Source organism: Ictalurus punctatus, chromosome 20 (assembly GCF_001660625.3).
Source record: "Ictalurus punctatus breed USDA103 chromosome 20, Coco_2.0, whole genome shotgun sequence".
NCBI classification, from domain to species: Eukaryota; Metazoa; Chordata; class Actinopteri; order Siluriformes; family Ictaluridae; genus Ictalurus; species Ictalurus punctatus.
In genome coordinates this window covers 20672380-20691486 of record NC_030435.2, presented here as the reverse complement: position 1 = coordinate 20691486, position 19107 = coordinate 20672380, and the positions used below count along the sequence as shown (strand labels likewise).

At 38.2% G+C, this 19107-nt stretch overlaps 1 protein-coding gene across 2 annotated transcripts in view; it reads left to right on the top strand.

The window, feature by feature from the left end:
* The window catches only part of stk11 (serine/threonine kinase 11), a 175184-nt gene that overhangs the window by 46678 nt on the left and 109399 nt on the right, over window positions 1-19107 (top strand). The gene's annotated exons all lie outside the window — the stretch shown is intronic.

Genomic DNA, 19107 nt, shown 5'->3' with positions numbered 1-19107 from the left:
GGATTCCTCCGCGCCACAGGACATGGGCTGCGTCCCAAACCGCATATCATTGTAGTTTCCTTAAATGTTCTGTTAACATGGGCTTCCTTTTAATGCAAAATCTCTTAAACGTCCAAAGGATGAATCTAATACCTGCTACAAAGGTAGTGCTGCAGTAAGGATTAGATTAATCCGCAAATTAATCCGCAAAGTTTCTGATTAATCATTTGGGATTAGCTGTTATTGTCTAGCATGGTGGCTTAAGGTCTAAAAGAAATAATAATAAAATAACAGCAATATCGTTATTCTAGAGATTCATGATATTGCTACATTGTTCCGAACAGTTTAAAAAAAAAAAAAATTATTTAAACAAAACAAACCAAACAAACAAAAACTTCATTCTTTTTTTTTCCAGTTCGTCTAATAGACCATTTCAGAAAATTAAACAACCGTAGCTTTGAGATTATTCCTTATCTGAAAAGAACTAAAAAAAAATGCAAATTAAAAAATAGTGTAGTATAAATCTAAAACCAGGTTTAAAAAATGTATAAATGCAATGCTGGTTATTTATTTATTTGTTTGTTTGTTGTTGTTGTTGTTGTTGTTGTTGCTGTTTTGGTGGTGCTGGTGGTTTAAAATTTGCTGCATCTGGATTAAATAACCTTTGTTAAATAATCTTTGATTTAATCCACGTTAAATATCATTCTTTTTGCTGCTGTTTTTAAAAGATGACTTAAAGGAAAGTACTTTTCTGCAGAGCCAGATTATATTTTAAATGAAAACTTTTATCAGTTGAATGATACAGAAAATGAATAAAGAAAACGAATGACGTAGGCTACTATTTGGAAGTAGCAGGAAATTCTTTTTTTTTTCTGTTCAACCCTTATATAATATTGCTTTAAAACCTACTGCTAGACTGTATGACCTAAATTTGGGTTGAAACATGATTAAATTATAACTGAATAACGACCCTTAATTTGCTTCAGCTGTGATGTGTGTATATATATATATATATATATATATATATATATATATATATATATATATATATATATATATATATATAAAACACCGGGGGATGTGTTAAAGGTGTGTTGCAGGCATGGTGGAGACTACGGAGTTAAGACTAAGGAGCTGTCACAAAAGCTGAGAGAGGAGATCATTTCATTGCACTAAAAGGGCAACGGGTATAAGATTCCTAGAGACACCAGTGGGAGCACTGTACGGAAGTTCAAAACTTATGGCATGGCAGCAAACCTGCCTGGCCGTGAAATTTCATCAAGTGCCCTTAGCCATCTCTTCAAGACAATGAAGAAAAATCCCTGTGTTACTGCAAAATACGTACAGGATGACGTGATGAAGGCTGGAACTAATTTTTCAATGCAACCACAAGAAGATCACTTAACAACCAAGGACTTCATGGCCAGACTCCATGACACACGCCACTCTTGACCAAGAAAAACAAGAATGGTCGACTGGAATATGCCAGAAGGAATTCGGATAGGCTTGCAGAGTTCTGGGACACAGTCATATGGAGTGGCGAAACAAAACTGAAACTGTTTGGCTGTAAGGATCAGCAGTTTGTCTGCCACAGGAAAGATGAGGCTTATGACTAGAAGAATACTATCCCCATGGTCAAGCATGGAGGTGGGTGAGTGATGATGTGGGGATGTTTTTCTGCTGCAGGAACTGGCAATCTTGACCGTATGACCGGCATCATGGATTCACAGAAATATCAAGCCATTTTAAGGAGGAATGTTATGCCTTCTGTAGTGAACTGTGGTGAATCTCAGGCAAGACAATGAACCCAAGCACACTTCCACGTCAACCAAAGCTTGGTTAAGGAATCAGTCCTGAAGTGTCCTGGAGTGGCCTTCTCAGTCTCCAGATTTAAATCCCATACAAAATCTTTGGTGGGATTTAAAGAAAGCAGTTGCAGCACAGAAGCCATCAAACCTCAATGAGCTGGGAGCTTTTGCACAAGAAGAATGGGTGAAGATTCCACGAGACAGCTGTCAGAAGCTTGTCAGCACTTACCGAATCACTTATTAGACAGTCCGTCCAGGATTTTGCAAAGTTTTTTCGTGACTGTTGCGGCCAAAAATGCTTGGCACATGGCACGTCTTGGCCCAAATCTGGCCCAGATCTGCAGAAAATCTGCAGTAATTTAGAAAAATTGCAAGCTCCTCTGAATATTGTGGAGTTTGCTTGATTTTGCATTAATTTCTGTGATCTAATGGACTAATTAGCGGTTTAGAGACAAAAGGATGCTCCACCAAGTACTGAGGTTGGGGTTGAATAATAGTGCACATGGACATTTGTCAAGAGAACAGACAATTTATATGATCAAAATTGTTTGTATGCATCAATAAATATTCTTTATTTGTTTACTGAAACGGGCACGCAGTGGATTAATAGTTAGCATGTTCCCCTCCAGGGTTGGGGGTTCGATAACCGCCGCTGCCCCACGTGTGTGGAGTTTGCATGTTCTCCCCGGGTTCCTCCGGGTACTCCGGTTTCCCTCCCCCAGTCCAAAGACATGCATGGTAGGCTGATTGGCGTGTCCAAATTGTCTGTAGTGTATGAATGGCTGTGAATGTATGTGTGATTGTGCCCTGCGATGGATTGGCACCCCGTCCAGGGTTGTTGTCCATTATGTCTAAATTGCCTTGGAGTAACAGACTTCTCATGATTGGCACCCTGTACACCTTGTGCCCAAAACTTCCTGGGATAAGCTCCAGGTTCCCCGCGACCCTGAAGGATAAGCGGTATAGAAGATGGATGGATGGATGTTTACTGAGATTTATTGTTATATATTCTATAATATATTCTAATATTATATATTCTAAAATTCTATACACATCACCATAATACCTTTTAAGGTGAATTTTTTCGATTGCAAGTGTGTGTGTGTGTGTGTGTGTGTGTGTGTGTGTGTGTGTGTGTGTGTGTGTGTGTGTGTGTGTTTATACCATGCATGTTGCATGATATACATGATGCAGTTCCGAGGTGTTGATGGCTCCGGAACAACCAGGTAGGCTGCTATTTGGACAAGGTCTGCTATGTAGAACTCTAGTGTGTGGTTTGGGACACAGCCTCGATGCGCGATGTGCGTCAGAGAGTGAAAGCAGAGCCGCACTCGTCAAATGATGACACACACCGTCGCCTCTTTGTTCATGCTGATTCAAAAAGGCGAATTGGACTGAATGAGAATTGCTTTCATGTAATCTAAATATAGGCTAGATTCATGAATTGCAGCGTTTTGAAGGTGGTCTACTGCTATTAATCTAATATCCCCAAGAATGTAAACAGCATGATTTTCACATCCACTACACAGAATAATGTTTACGTAAATCACCCAAATGAACATTTATAATGGGATTTGTTGCTGTAGTGAATTCGTTCCTGTGCTCCTGGATATATTTAGCCACAGGCAGTTTGAGGAATGCAGCCTGAGGATGACTCATAGTTTGGTTATTTTGAGAAGTTTTTATAGTTCTAGCCTAAGAATGTGATGCTCGTGGAATAATAATAATAATAATAATAATAATAATAATAATAATAGTAGTAGTAGTAGTAGTAGTAGTAGTAGTAGTAGTAGTATAGAGCTGTGATTTGTATGCATCGTGCAGAGAGAAAACTTTACCGGAGATCTGCGGCGCTTTGCGGAGTGCGTCACCTTTTACGCACGAGGCGCGTGCGCGTGCAAAAATAAATAAATAAATAATAATAATTAAAAAAAAAAAAAAACCCGGACAGAAATGAGCAGTGCACTTACTTCTTCATCAGGAAGATCAAATGGAAGCGTGCACACGAAGTGTGAAAAGAGTCTGGGCAATATATTTCATCAGGATCAATTAAATAATAGATGGCAACCTGTTCATTGTTTGTTTCCGTTCCGGATTTTTTTTTTTTTTTTTCCAGTCATGAAAAAAATGCAGGCTATGCACATTACGTAAGAGAAGGCGCCACAAATTTAGGTAAAGGTTGCTTTGCGCCATCTTCTGGTGAAATTTTTAAAAAGCATTAGTTGGGTGTGTTTTAGAGGAATCCAAGTATAAAGTTATACTGTTTTAACGTTACAAAACTTTTTTTTTGTACTTCTCAGAAATTTTTCCCCTAACCTATACTAATAAAAAGACTACTAAGATTACATAGCAACAACAACAACAACAACAACAACAATAATAATAATAATAATAATAATAATAATAATAATAATAATAATAACAATAGTGATAATAACTATTATTATTAGCCACCCATCCATCCATCCATCCATCTTCTATATGCTTATAATTTTCAGGGTTGCGGGGAACCTGGAGCCTTTCCCAGGGAGCATCGGGTACAAGGCGGGGTACACCCTGGACAGGGTGCCAATCCATCACAGGGCACAATCACATACACATTCACGCACTCATTCATACACCATGGACAATTTGGACATGCCAATCAGTCTACCATGCATGTCTTTGGATTGGGGGAGGAAAGTGGAGTACCCGGAGGAAACCCCTGCAGCATGAGGAGAACATGCAAATTCTGCACACACACAGGGCGGCAGTGGGAATCAAAAACCCAACCCTGGAGGTGTGAGGCGAATGTACTAACCACTAAGCCTCTGTGCGCCCTATTATTGTTGTTGTTGTTGTTGTTGTTGTTGTTGTTGTTGTAGGTTTGTATCTTTATACATCTGATTTTTTTTTTTAGAGCTGTTCATACGAGCTACAAAAGATCTAAACGATTTTAACATGTATTTGAATCATACATACTAATAAACATTCTGTCAGAGCTATAATAAAGCCTGTAATAGAGTTCATTTTTTCCTTTTTCCTATGTCCTTGCGTACATATACGACCTATGATCCCCGCTGTAATACCTGTTATGACCAGATGGGGTCAGTGTTGTATTCGTTTTTATAATATCCACTCATTTCCCTTAAACTCGCCCCCTTGCTAGCTAACTAATTTATTAGCCAATTCGGAAATGTGGGTGGTATCTCCAAAACCACGATTATTCACGCTATTAATTTACCATGAATTAACTTCACGAAGTAAGAAGAGAAAGATGAATTCCTGAAGCGTGTATTAAGTGAAATGAATCAAGTTAATGTTAAATAAATAAATCAGCTATTGTCTTCCCAGCCTGTCTTGTTAATCAGACTTGCTCTGAAGGTCATTCCAATTCAATTGGTCCAATGCAGGTTGCTCGACCACTTTGAATTTTACAAATTGTGTGTGTGTGTGTGTGTGTGTGTGTGTGTGTGTGTGTGTGTGTGTGTGTGTGTGTGTGTGTGTGTGCGATTACCTCTATGTATTGTCATTGTAAAACCACCATTTAAAAAAAGAAAAGAAACTTGGTTTAACAACAACAGACAAATTTTGGTTATACAGCTATTTATGGAACCCTCGATATCTCGGCCCGGGATGGTCCGAGCTCCTTGGAACAAAAACTGGTCTCTAAAGCACATAAAAATTTTGAGTTTAGGATGGTATTGTTTCTCCTGTGATAAAAGCAGTAAGTAACTTCTGAACTGTAATCACTTACTGCTTTTATCACAGGAGAAACAACACCACAGCTCTGTTTATGAGACTGTTCATTTGTGAAACACCCAAGTGAATACTGTACTTCCATATTTGGCTAAAATCTATTCATGCATACCAATTGTACACCTGTACCAATATGATAGATCAAGCTGGTTCTTCAAATCTGGCCTGTGAGGTCCACTGTCCTGCAGAGTTTATCTCCAATCTTAAACTCACAATATTTTTTTATTTATTTTTTTATTTTTTTATTTTTATTTTTTTTACAGCAGAATGCCACTATAGAGGACTTATCCCTGTCAAAATTTCAGGTTTATATCTGGTCGCCCACTAGAGATATTCAACCCGAAAGTGAGGGAATTTTGATTCAATTGAACTTTCATGCCCACATAAAAAACCAAGAAGTCTTAACCCTGAAATGTTCTGCATGCACACTATACTTACCTAGGTACCCCCTAAAAAAATTAAGATTCATTGTCGAACTCTTCCCATTATGAATTGATCCTAAAAGTGGAACTATGGAGCTATGAGAATCTTGAGCATTACATTTGGACTTGTAGATCGTTGGAAATTTGTGGTGCCTCTGGGAGTTGGATGAATTTTTTTTCCACTTTGAGATTTAGTATTTTGCTACACCGCTTTTTTTTTTAGCCAGTAGACATTCAATAGAGTCCACATAGTGTCACCATTTTCTTGATGACAGATGCTAATCAGTGTGTGTTCTGTTAATCAGTCAGCCATATGATGAGTCCAGGAAATTGTCCTATCTGTTAGATTAGGCTGTTTCCTGTGAACTTCCTGTGCCAAGCATAAAGACAGAGCACAACACACATTTTTCAAACAGGTTCCTGTGTAGCCAGTGACGTGTACAGGATTTTAGACATTAGGTGGCAAAGAGGAGGGACAGGATGTAATTATGGACATGTAAAGGACAAGGTTGCATAATAGCTGATTTGTTTGTTGGTGCAAAAATGATTGGCCTCATAATTACTTGAAATTATTCATTATGTCTAAATTGCCTTGGAGTAACATTCTTCTCAGATAAGTGATTTTGGATGCCAGTTAATGCCACCCCGTGCCACCCATGCGTCCCTGACTCTAGTTCTTGTCTAATATGGGATGTTATGTCTGAGAACACAGACAGGCTTGTAATTCTTCCTATGTCTCTTTCACACATCACCCACAGACACACACATATACACGCACACACTGTACAATGAACAGATGGTTGGGTCAGAAACAAAAAAAAAAAACAGTACTGCAGACATCCAAGAACGTTTTGTTGTGCGCTCTCTCTCTCTCTCTCTCTCTGTTTGTTTATTTGCTTTCCTTTTTCAGCAGGATGCTAATCGGTTTCTATGGTGCTCTGAAATCTGCTGCACTTTTACTGTTATTTCATGCAAAATTCAAGCAGGAACTGAGAAAGGTTTGCTGTTTTCATAGGTGAGAAAAAGGTCGTGAAAGTTGCTTTCTCACTGTTTGGAAAAAGAAAAACCAGGTGGGCCGATGCAAAGCAAACAGACATTACAGGAATCTCAAAGGTTTCACAATATAAGCTTTATCACACATTTACTGTATTACTGGGAAAGCCATAAATACACACTGAAAACCCTACACTAATCCTTTTTTAAATAGTTACTTTAAATACCTGGAACATAAATCGAAACACACATGGAAAGCAAATACACCTCTGTGGATGTTCCAAACAAAAAACTCCCCTGCCTTTCCCCGCCACTGCAATCAATTTGAATAACCGTTCCCTCGATTGATTTGAGTTGGTTTTAAACCTTTTTAATCTCGTCTTATAATTCAGTTATTAAAATTACAGGTTATACCACAGTGCTTTTAAATTCTCAAGTCTGATTTGTCAGAAGGTGCTGATTTATTTTCTATTACAGCAGCCCTGACTGTACTGCAGCTATAAATCACAGGTTTATATTAATATTAATTAAGCTTGTTCTAACAATATTTTTTTTTCTAAAGTAACAGTTTACACTGGGACTTGAATTGCAGATGCTCCCCATAATCAACAGCTATTAATAAACAGATTAAAAACATGTTGTTATTTAATAAAGAAAAACATCTCATTATTATAGTATATCATAGTATATGGTGAAGCTCTCTGAAAGGAGATGTTTACGTAATATTTATGGAAGGAGTCTCCAGTTTTCCAGCACAGGAAAGTCTTGGTGAGGGAATGATTGTTTATAACTGCTGTAAGAAAAAAGATAACAAGAACTAAAATGGTTGACAGACATTACTCAACGCAGGTCTTAATGATGTCTTGATGATGTCTTAATGGTTAGCACGTTTGCCTCACCCCTCCAGGGTTGGGTGTTTGATTCCTGCCTCCGCCCTGTGTGTGCAGAGTTTGCATGTTCTCCCCGTGCTTTGGGAGTTTCCCGTGGGTACACAGCAAATTCCCCACTGTTGAATTAACACCTAGAGTGTTGAATTAACTTTTACAGTGTTCACTTGTGTCCAATTGGACATGAATAAGCACTGTAGGTATTTAGTCAACACTGTGGATTTTACTGTGTATTCTGGTTTCTGTTTTAAGGCTCTGGGTTACTGATCGGAAGGTCGGGGGTTCAAGGCAGATGTTACACTGCCAAGCTGCTACTGTTGGGCCCGTGAGCAAGGCCCTTAACTCTCTCTGCTCTAGGGGCGCTGTATCATGGCTGACCCTGCGCTCTGACCCCAACTTCCTAACATGCTGGGGTATGCAAAGAAAATAATTTCACTGTGCTGTAATGTCTATGTGACCAATAAAGACTCATTATTATTAAATTGTCCATAGGGTGTGTGCAATGACATACAAAGGGTTGGCACCGCAACCAGGATGTCGTCTGCCTTGTGCCCTGGACAACAACCTGTTAGAGTCAACCGGGATAGGCTCCAGGCTTCCCATGAACCTATGTAGGATAAGCAGTACAGAAAATGGCTGGATGAACATTCCACAACATTAAATGTAACTATAACCTACTAAAACTGACATGTCATTCTTTAATTAATAAAAAATATATATTATTGTCAAACTGCTGTGGTATAAGAGGAATAAAACACTTCAGGATGTGTTGAGGGTGAGAAAAGTAACTCCACTTGGTGTCAAACCACAATATACCCTTGATATGCTGTTGATTATTTTCCTGAACACACTCCATTATGTTTGCTTAATATGCAGTAACTGCAGTGTAACTAATAATAAGAAATATACACTACCGGTCAAAAGTTTTGAGACACTTGACTGAAATGTTTCTCATGATCTTAAAAGCCTTTTGATCTGAAGGTGATTGAATGATCAAATGATTAAATGTTTACAATCAGTTTGGTAGACAAAAATATAATTGTGCCAATATATTAATTTCTTACCAAATCCAAATATATATATATCTACAGTGAGGGAAAAAAGTATTTGATCCCCTGCTGATTTTGTACGTTTGCCCACTGACAAAGAAATGATCAGTCTATAATTTTAATGGTAGATTTATTTGAACAGTGAGAGACAGAATAAATAAATAAATAAATAAATCCAGAAAAACGCATGTCAAAAATGTTATAAATTGATTTGCATTTTAATGAGGGAAATATATATTTGACCCCTCTGCAAAACATTACTTAGTACTTGGTGGCAAAACCCTTGTTGGCAATCACAGAGGTCAGATGTTTCTTGTAGTTGGCCACCAGGTTTGCACACATCTCAGGAGGGATTTTGTCCCACCGTGAGATCTTGCATGGAGCCCCAGGCCGAGGGAGATTGACAGTTCTTTTGTGTTTCTTCCATTTGCGAATAATCGCACCAACTGTTGTCACCTTCTCACCAAGCTGCTTGGCAATGGTCTTGTAGTCCATTCCAGACTTGTGTAGGTCTACAATCTTGTCCCTGACATCCTTGGAGAGCTCTTTGGTCTTGGCCATGGTGGAGAGTTTGGAATCTGATTGATTGATTGCTTCTGTGGACAGGTGTCTTTTATATAGGTAACAAGTTGAGATTAGGAGCACTCCCTTTAAGAGTGTGCTCCTAATCTCAGCTCGTTACCTGTTTAAAAGACACCTGGGAGCCAGAAATCTTTCTGATTGAGAGGGGGTCAAATACTTATTTCCCTCATTAAAATGCAAATCAATTTATAACATTTTTGACATGTGTTTTTCTGGATTTTCTTGTTGTTATTCTGTCTCTCACTGTTCAAATAAATCTACCATTAAAATTATAGACTGATCATTCCTTTGTCAGTGGGCAAACGTACAAAATCAGCAGGGGATCAAATACTTTTTTCCCTCTCTGTATTAGTATATTAGTTTTATTTCCAAAAAAAGCAGTTTTAATGGATGACTTGGAGCGAAACATTCAGAAAATCATCCGATAAGTGTCCAGTGTCGGTGTGAACTCCTTTAATACTGTTTAAAAAGCATCTCAGGGCGATTCCTCAAGAAATCGGTTGAGAAAATGCCAAGAATACATTTCTGGAAATTCTAGGCAAAAGGGCGTCTACTTTGAAGATGCTAAAATACTAAATTATTTTGATTTATTTTGGATTTTTTATCAAAACATAATTCCCATAGTTCCATTTGTGTTACTCCAGAGTTTTGATGGCTTTATTATTATTCTAAAATGTGTGTGAAAAAAAATATATAGAATGAGTGTGTCTAAGGGTTTTTGAATGGTTAATCATTTCAGCTTTCTACAGGCGCTCTTTTTGGAACAATTTCTCAAAGGTGCCAGATGGAACTCTTTATTTCCAAGAGTGTGTTTACGAGAGAGAAGAAAGTATGTCTGGACCAGTCATCGCTTTTTGTAGGACCAGATGTGGTAGATATTCTTCTTGCTCCTTGTATTTGCATAGTTTTTATATCAAGTTACACAACTCCATAAAGTGTCAATTACAGTTTGTCACATGGGCAAATGTTTTACTCTGAGTCAGAAAATTGTTCAAATCCATTGGAAGGAATCACATTGGGAACATCTTTGCATACCCCACACATACAGACACAAAGCTCAATGCATAATTTCCATTTCAGAAAGGACCGGAACATGTGTGTGCACTGTGTCTGGACACACTATCAGCTTTGACCCTGTGCGTCATTAGTGGAACTCAGGTGTCAGACACGTCCTGGAGGTGAAATACAGCTCAGACTGGTGCACAGTACAGGCAGTGTGTGTTTTGTCAGGTGGAAGAATAACTGGTCTTTCTTTCTTTCCACACGTAGTCAGTACATAGTTTCCTGGAAACATAACAGAGATTAGGACTAATATACGGGCGGGTTTTTTTTGTTTGTTTGTTCATTTTATATAGCGAGCTCTCAAAGAAGAACGTCCTACTAGATGTTCCTTCCAGATTTGTTTAAATGTTCTCTCTTAATCTAATTATACATCCTAAATGTTCTCCCCTCTTGTGTGGCTGAGAACAGGGAGTCCAAGCACGCATTTGACCCCAACTCTGCAACTGTCCATGTTAATATCCTTGACTTCCTGCCAGCTGGTCCTGTACAGTCCTCTTGAAGTTCAGTGTGTGAGAATGTGTGTGTGTGTGTGTGTGTGTGTGTGTGTTTATCTCTTGTGCTGTTTGTCTTGGCCTGTGTTATGGTCATTTTTTGGATAGCCTGATGGTGTGTCAGACACTCCAGACTGTGTGATTCTTCTCACTCTCACTTGATGAAATTTCGAGTTTTAAGAGTACAGGCGATGGGGGGTTAGCTTCGGCGATTCACGAAGTCCGGGTGTGCGTGAGACACTCTACTAGTGAACTCATATTAAAATTATACACAAGGTCTGTTGTATCTGATTTGCTGTTCTTTTTTTCATAACCTCTTCAGCAAGACAAAGTTCCCCAGACCTCTTTATAGTAAGGCTCTCAGATTTATTCCTGGATTTATAACAAAAAATTGTTAATTTTTTAATGTCATTATCATCAGGACTACACTTTAAACAAGACTTTGGTCTCCGTAAAGTTTTCAAGTCCAATTATCTAGTAGATAATAATGTTTATACCACAGTGCTGTTGGTTGTTCAAATATGATGTTGATTAATTTTCTAGAACAACAAACCCTGAAAGATATTGAGCAAAGAAAATATATAATCATTGCTATGGTGAAAGTATACAGTATATTGTACTTTTGGAATGAGTCTCAGTCAGAGGTAAGGCTTTTCATTTTCACTCCACTTGTGTCTTAATTTTATATTTCTCCCATGTCTCATGGGATGGTCTCCATAAACACTATGACAAATTTTTATTCCATTCTCTGGCACATTAAAAGGTCAGTATTGTCTGTTTAAGGTCTTGTGATAGCTCTTTCTTGACTCTTCCCACTGACTCTTAACTTGGCAGCTTACAGCAAATTGCTTGAGAGTTTGAGCCTGTTTGAGACTTTCGTGCCTTAAATAAGACTTATAAAATAAACATCAGCTGGTTAAAGTCTTTAGACTCCTTAAGGAGGAAAATTCTAATAAATTAAGTAGACCATGTCAATGGGGAGTTCATTTAATAAAGATTAAATGCTAAATGATAATGGCATATCAGATATAAAGATCACACACCTAAGCAACGTTTGTTTATCATGTAGCAAACTGCTAAAAATCATAGCTAACATAACATTAGGCTAAATCTTATGAATTACACTAGGGTTACAAATGTAATATTATTCTAATGGAAGTTAATAACAAACTGAAGAAATCCAATGTTACGAATCCAATTGAATGAATATACAAGTGAACAAATATTGGTATGTACAGTGCCCTCCACTCATATTGAGAACATGCAAACTTCATGACCCATGAAACACTGTTTTACATAGTATTGGGTACTCGGAATGGTTGGTGTGTCTGAAATTGGGTTATTCATTACACAGTCCATAAAAAGCACCTACCTTTTTAACATTAAATAAGTCCAGGTTTTGACTTGTGAGGCAAGAAATCTCTTTTGGTGGATGATGGATGCAAGTGAACAAAAAAAACAAAACAATAAAAAAGGAATCTGCTTAGTTTATGTGATTATCTTGTCAGAAATGTATCCAAAATATTTATTTTTGGCTGACGTGATTATTGAAGTTTGTCAGTGGAAGGTTTAGACGTTTCCTGTGCCACTGTAGCCTAGCAGGCTATTCCAGACTAAAAACAAGTCCAAAACAAGGTAGGATGTCAGTATTTTCTTGTTGTGCAATTATGTTCCATATGTTTAATATTCCATTTAGGTCTGACTGACAGCTGGTGATTTGAAGTGTGGCAGTTCGAGCTCCTGAACATTCCCCACTGGTGAGGCACGCGGAGAGCTTAGCGGCACAGGAAGCGGGGGAGGGACAAGAAGCAGGAATGCGAGCACGTGGGGATCTAGGCGCAGAATCCGACTCGTTCTGGTTATTCTGACGTCAAAATCTGCCGAGATTCAGTTTGAGCCAGAAAGACTGAGCTCGCGCTGGTCGAGTTCCAAGATTTTACGTGCCTCTGACATCAAAGTAGACGTATGCAGTGTTAGCAATGTTCATTAATATTTTCTGGAGGGCAACATAGGGTCACGGCTGCAATGGGGAAATATAGGCTAATCCTGTCAGCAAAATAATGCTGGAAAAAATCTGCTGTAAGATGGAAAAGAAAAAAAAAATAGAACTTGAGTCATATTTTAAGAGCTGCTTACCTCAAGAGAGGCGAGATAATTATAATACAGGACTGATTTCAAATACGTAGATAAATGTAAACTCAGTTCTTTTTGTACAGCTGTGCCCAAAAGTTTCCATACCCCTTGCAGAATCTGAATACTGTTAACAAAATAAATGGAATCATAAAAATCCCATATTAAACTTTTGAACAGGATAATCGGTGTAAATAGTTAGCATTTTGTCTTCTGGGACACATGTAACTATCTTATTTAGGGCGGTACTAAATGATCTTTAAACAAAATAATAGCAATTTACACTGATCATCCTGTTCAAAAGTTTACACCCCCCGGCTCTTAATGTATCGTGTTGCCTTCTTGAGCGTCATTGAACGTTTGCACCTTTTGTAATAGTCGTGTATGAGTCCCTCAGTCGTCCTCAGTGTGAAAAGATGGATCTCAACATCATATTGAGTTATATCATAACTCATATTGTGAGTTATATCAACATTGTGTATGTTATATTAACATCATAAAGAATGTGCAGAACCTAGAGGATTTTTTCTGAAGAACAGTGGGCAACTGTTCTGCAACTGTTCTGAAGAACAGTTTAACTGCTCAGGACAAACAAGGGACTCATGAACAAAACATAAAAACAGTCTTTGATCATAAAGGTAATGACACACAGTATTAAGAATCAAGGGTAAGTAAACTTTAGAACGAGGTAATTTTTATACATTCAGCTATTATCTTGTCTTGTGGACTATATGTAAACATTTGTTATGTGAAATAGCTTATTCAGGATGGAACTAAATAAACAACTACATGGGATTTTTATGATCAATCTAATTTTCTTAACAGTATTAAGATTTTGCAGATTCTGCAAGGGGTATGCAAACTTTTGGGCACAACTGTATATTTTGGCTACTTAAGGCTAGATACTCTTGAATGTACAACATTACACACCTTTAGAAAAGAACTCAGTTAATTTCTTTACATTTTTATTTATACCAAGAAGACAATGTATAGCAATGTTCCAACTGTGAGAGTAAAACACAATATCAGTTCAAAACTTTGTCCTTCATGGCATGATATAAATTGTCTAAATCAGTGGTTTTCAAAGTGGGGGACGCGGCCCCTTTGGGGGGCCACCAGGGGGCGCCTGGGGGGCCTCAACAATTTGGTGTGCCCATCCCTCCCACTAGTATATTTTCTCTTTCTCACTCTCAGACAACCACACACACACACACACACACACACACACACACACACACACACACACACAATCAATTCCTAATGTAATGTAATGTAAAGATGTAAGATGTAATTATTAATAATAAAAAAGCGGATATATTCAGAAGTCTGTATTTTTTAATGTGTTTTAAAGATATCTTGCAATAGGGGGGCCTCGGTCAAATGTTAACGCCATTTGGGGGGCCTTGCCCTGGAAAAGTTTGGGAACCTCTGGTCTAAATAACTTGAAAAATGTCCATGTGCTCCTTTATAACTGCCTTTGTATCTTCTTTTCACTTTTGTAAAATCTTTTTTTTATGTTTTCCCATGAAAAAATCTCTTTCCGAACCATTTTTTTCTGTTAATTTTACTTCATATTTCGCGCTCTTGTCTTGCTGCAGGGTACACTCATTTCTTGAAATTCTGTTGTTGTTTTTTTGTAAAAAAAATTAAATAAATAATAATTGTATTTTCCTTTTACACCCAATAATTCTTAAAGTACAAATTTTGTCAGTAAGGATGCAAGAAAATGTACTCTAGTGCACTACCATAGTAGAACCATAACTTTGCTCCCGAGTGGCACAACAGAACCATCTGTTGTTGGGAACCAAAGGAGCAAAACTGGCCCTGCTTACTTTGGGTGAGGACACGATGGCATACCAATCATGCCAATCATGTGCATCTATAAGCTCATGTATGCAGAAGATGGTGGATAGCACTTTTCTCCGAGTGGGAGCATCGGTTTGAAAGACATGGTTAACTGTCTCTGTGGTAGCTGTCATATGATACGGGAGAGCTGGATGATAACAAGAACCATTTGATGGATGATACTTTAACTAATTTTGTATAATTTTATTAAAGAATGATTTCTCACCATAATTCAAACATATGGTAAATGATTCCTTGCTGGTTAATGGCATCACAAATAAATTATCCATCAAACATGACTTTTCTTTATAGCGTTGCTCTAGAGAACCTTTTCTGTCACTTTTGCTCTTGAAAGTCTCGAGTCTGTAGTTTTCTCAGCACATTCAGTAATGTGGATTTGTCTGTGTGTGAATTAAATTCCTCTGTAAATGACTGTCTTATTCTTATGATTAAAATAAGCTCACATACTAAAATAGCCCTGCCTGAGATCACACCTCAGGCAAGGCTATTTCTGGTATTTCGCAAAAATTATGATGCAGAGAGAAATGCCGAGATAAAACCTGAGAAAATGAGAGAGCACAGAGGGAGAGAGAGTAACAGTAAAATCAGTGTTAAAGATACTCCTACACAGTTAGAGTTACTCGATTTAACTCTGCAGCTCATCGTAGGAGGTAATTAGTACTGTGGGAGAAGAGAGAGAGTAGATACATGCACACACACACACACACACACAGAATGAGAGAAAAACATAGGAATAGAGAAAGCAAGAAAGAGAAAGGATGAAGATGTGGGCAGTGATGCACTGACGCAGCCTTTGGAAGGAAGAGAGGTGGAGGGGGGTTAGAGGAGGCTATTTTAAGCCTGCGACAGGGAGTAGTGGATTGCTGCTGCTATGTGTCTGCTGCTGAGTACGTCATTGCTTTGGCTAACCCCACTGAACATACAGGACATACACACAAGCACAGAGACACACACACAAACACACACACAACACAAGACCGATCATGACTGTCTCAATCAATATTAATATAATATTAACATATTATATATGGAGCCAAAGCAAACAGAACATTGTGCCTACATCACAAAGCTATAGAGTTTTGATTTAGATTTTTTTTTTTTTTTTTTACCTTTTCTCCTCAATTTGGTCACCTGCCAATTCCCACCCACCACACGCTTTTCTCGGGAACCTTTGATTCATCTTTTTGATTTTAGCAGACAAAATTGTTCTCCCTGATAAAAGCTCACACTGGGCCACCACCCACCGAAAACCCAACATTCTCTGCCTTAAAGGAACACTCCAGTATTTTTTAACCTGACACTCGATGATGACATTTTGGAGTCTTTTCAGCCTCTCATATAAGACATTTGCATTAAACGATTAATTTTCATTTATTTACCAGTTTATGCAGTGTTATGCTTTGCTCGAATGTGTAGCCTGATCATTCCACTGTCTATGCTTGAGCAGTGTAAAGTAGCTAATAGTCATTGCTTATTGTATTAGTATATACAGTAATATATAATAATATATAGTAGAAATATATATACACACACACACACACACACACACACACACACACACACACACACACATATATATATATATATATATATATATATATACATACATACATACATATACATACATATACATACTGTATATTGGGGGGCACGGTGGCTTAGTGGTTAGAACGTTCGCCTCGCACCGGAGATTGTATGTTCTCCCCGTGCTTCGGGGTTACCTCCAGATACTCCGGTTTCCTCCGCCAGTCCGAAGACATGCATTGTAGGCTGATTGGCATATCCAAAAGTGTCCGTAATTTGTGAATGTAGGTGTGATTGCGCCCTGCAATGGACTTGCACCCCATCCAGGATGTCCCCTGCCTTGTGCCCCATTCCTCCTGGGATAGGCTCCAGGTTCCCTGTGAGCCTGGATAAGCGGTACAGAAAATGGATGGATGGATATACTGTGCATTAGTATATACAGAAGAATCTCAGTCTGAACCCAACCCAAACGTGCACACACTGAAATGCTGGAAATCTCCAAGCCCAAACCGTGACTCGCTGAACTCACTGACTTATGTGAATCAGAGAGGACTGAATCTCATGCGTGACTGAAAGATCTGCTGATTCAAACACTGACACACTGCATAAAAGAGAAGCGATTCACTGACTTTGCACGGATCAGGTTTATGATGCACGCAGTTGTTATCACGGCTTACACAATCCATGAACAAAGTCAGTTAATTTAAATGTAGTTATTTGGCATCTACATAACATTTTTTTAAAGATTTTATCAGCAGCTGAGCTAAAAGAATGACTCACCACATGGCAGTGATGGATGCCGATTCGATCATCTTAACTGTTTGTTCAAAAATCCCAAGTTGTTTGTGAACAAAACATCTGTCCTGAGAGCAATTGTAGACTTTCATTAATAAACATTTATACAAAATTAATTTTTTTCACAATGTAAAAAAGGAAGAATTTTTTGTGCGAATGATTAGCACGGAACCTGAGTATAAGTGCAAATGTCAGTGCAATTTCTTTTTCCTGTATTGGTCCAATGTTTTAAAGTCGGATAAACCTCCATACGAACTTTTTTCTAATTTCTAAGTCTCTCTAATGTCACTCTCATCCTACAACTGATCTGAACAGTTGTTGTAACGATGTCTTGTTATTTTAACTGATTATTGTTAGAATTTATTGTTAGTGCCCTTGGACTGTATAAGTGACTTTTTAGCTCCATTACAAGTGAATAAACAGATTTTTCATTCTTTTCTCAGCATGATCTTAAAATTATTGTCTATGATAATTTCACATATGAAACATATAATGGTTATAGATTTTGGTTGAAAAACACTAGAGTTCTCCTTTAATACAAATGCTCCAGCTCTGGCACACTGAATCATTCAGGGCGTTTTCTAACCGCATAGTGCCCCTGTTGGCACATGACCAGTTTTGTTCTTGAGATACTGTAAAAGGCTTAGTCATAGTTTTGTTAGATGATGAGACACTTCTGATTCTATGACCTAATTTAAGATAGTGATATATACTTGTTATGCTTTAATAAATGCAATATAATGGTGCTAAATTATTACAGCTTGATAAATTCATTTCTGCTTTCATGATAGAATTGAATATCTCGGCTGTTATGGGGGTTTTTTGTTCTTGGGGTTTTTTTTTTTTCCCCTCTCTTGTACCTTTCTGGTTTCAAGAATGTTTGTACCAATGTTAATCAAAGTTCTCTTTTCCCAAATCCTACCTATAAACAAGGATTATACACTGCACACATACTCCAGAGATCAGCACGTGGCTTGTAAACAACTAACTCAAGCATTATGATGCCTATAAAGAAACCAGTCCTGTGTATGCCTAGTGAAGGGTGTGGCGGAACATATCAGGACTATAATCTATGGTATGGCGACAAAATGCATCCCTATTTCCTTGTCCCCATACCAGGGTAGATCAGACAATGTACAAAGTGAGTCAATTTACAGTAACCTGGTGATTGTTACGCCCAGTCTGAACGACAAACACGAGAAGAATGCCGTTTCATAAGGCCAGAATGTCCTGGTTGAAAGCCCCACGGGTCAGGCTGTTTTGATTACACACACATACACACAAATTCCTGCCTGGCTCACTTGGCTCCATGAGCAAGATTTTTGAAGTCCGCCTACTCCCTCTCTCTCTCTCTCTCTCTCTCTCTCTCTCTCTCTTTCTCTCTCTCTCACAAACACACACAAACACAAACACACACATACACAGAGCTGGACGGGAACTGAAATGTAAATCGGACTTGGCAGGATGAGGGTGAATAACAGCTTTACAAGACAATTACAAACCAGGAGACAACGTGTGGCACTTTGTCACAAGGAAGTTGAGTCAACCACATGGACACACCCAGTTTGGCATCACTCAGACACCATCAAAAAAATACATTAGCTAGGAGCTACAAGGTGAGTAAACAATAGGTCTCCTGGGTTCAGGACATATGACTCATTGCTCTTGATTGTATTTAAACTTCATGCTACTGCAGATGGGCCGTGCTTTGTGACTCTACTGATATGACTTTCTCGTCAACCTGTCAACACCTGTATGCATTACTCGACTGTAAACAGTGG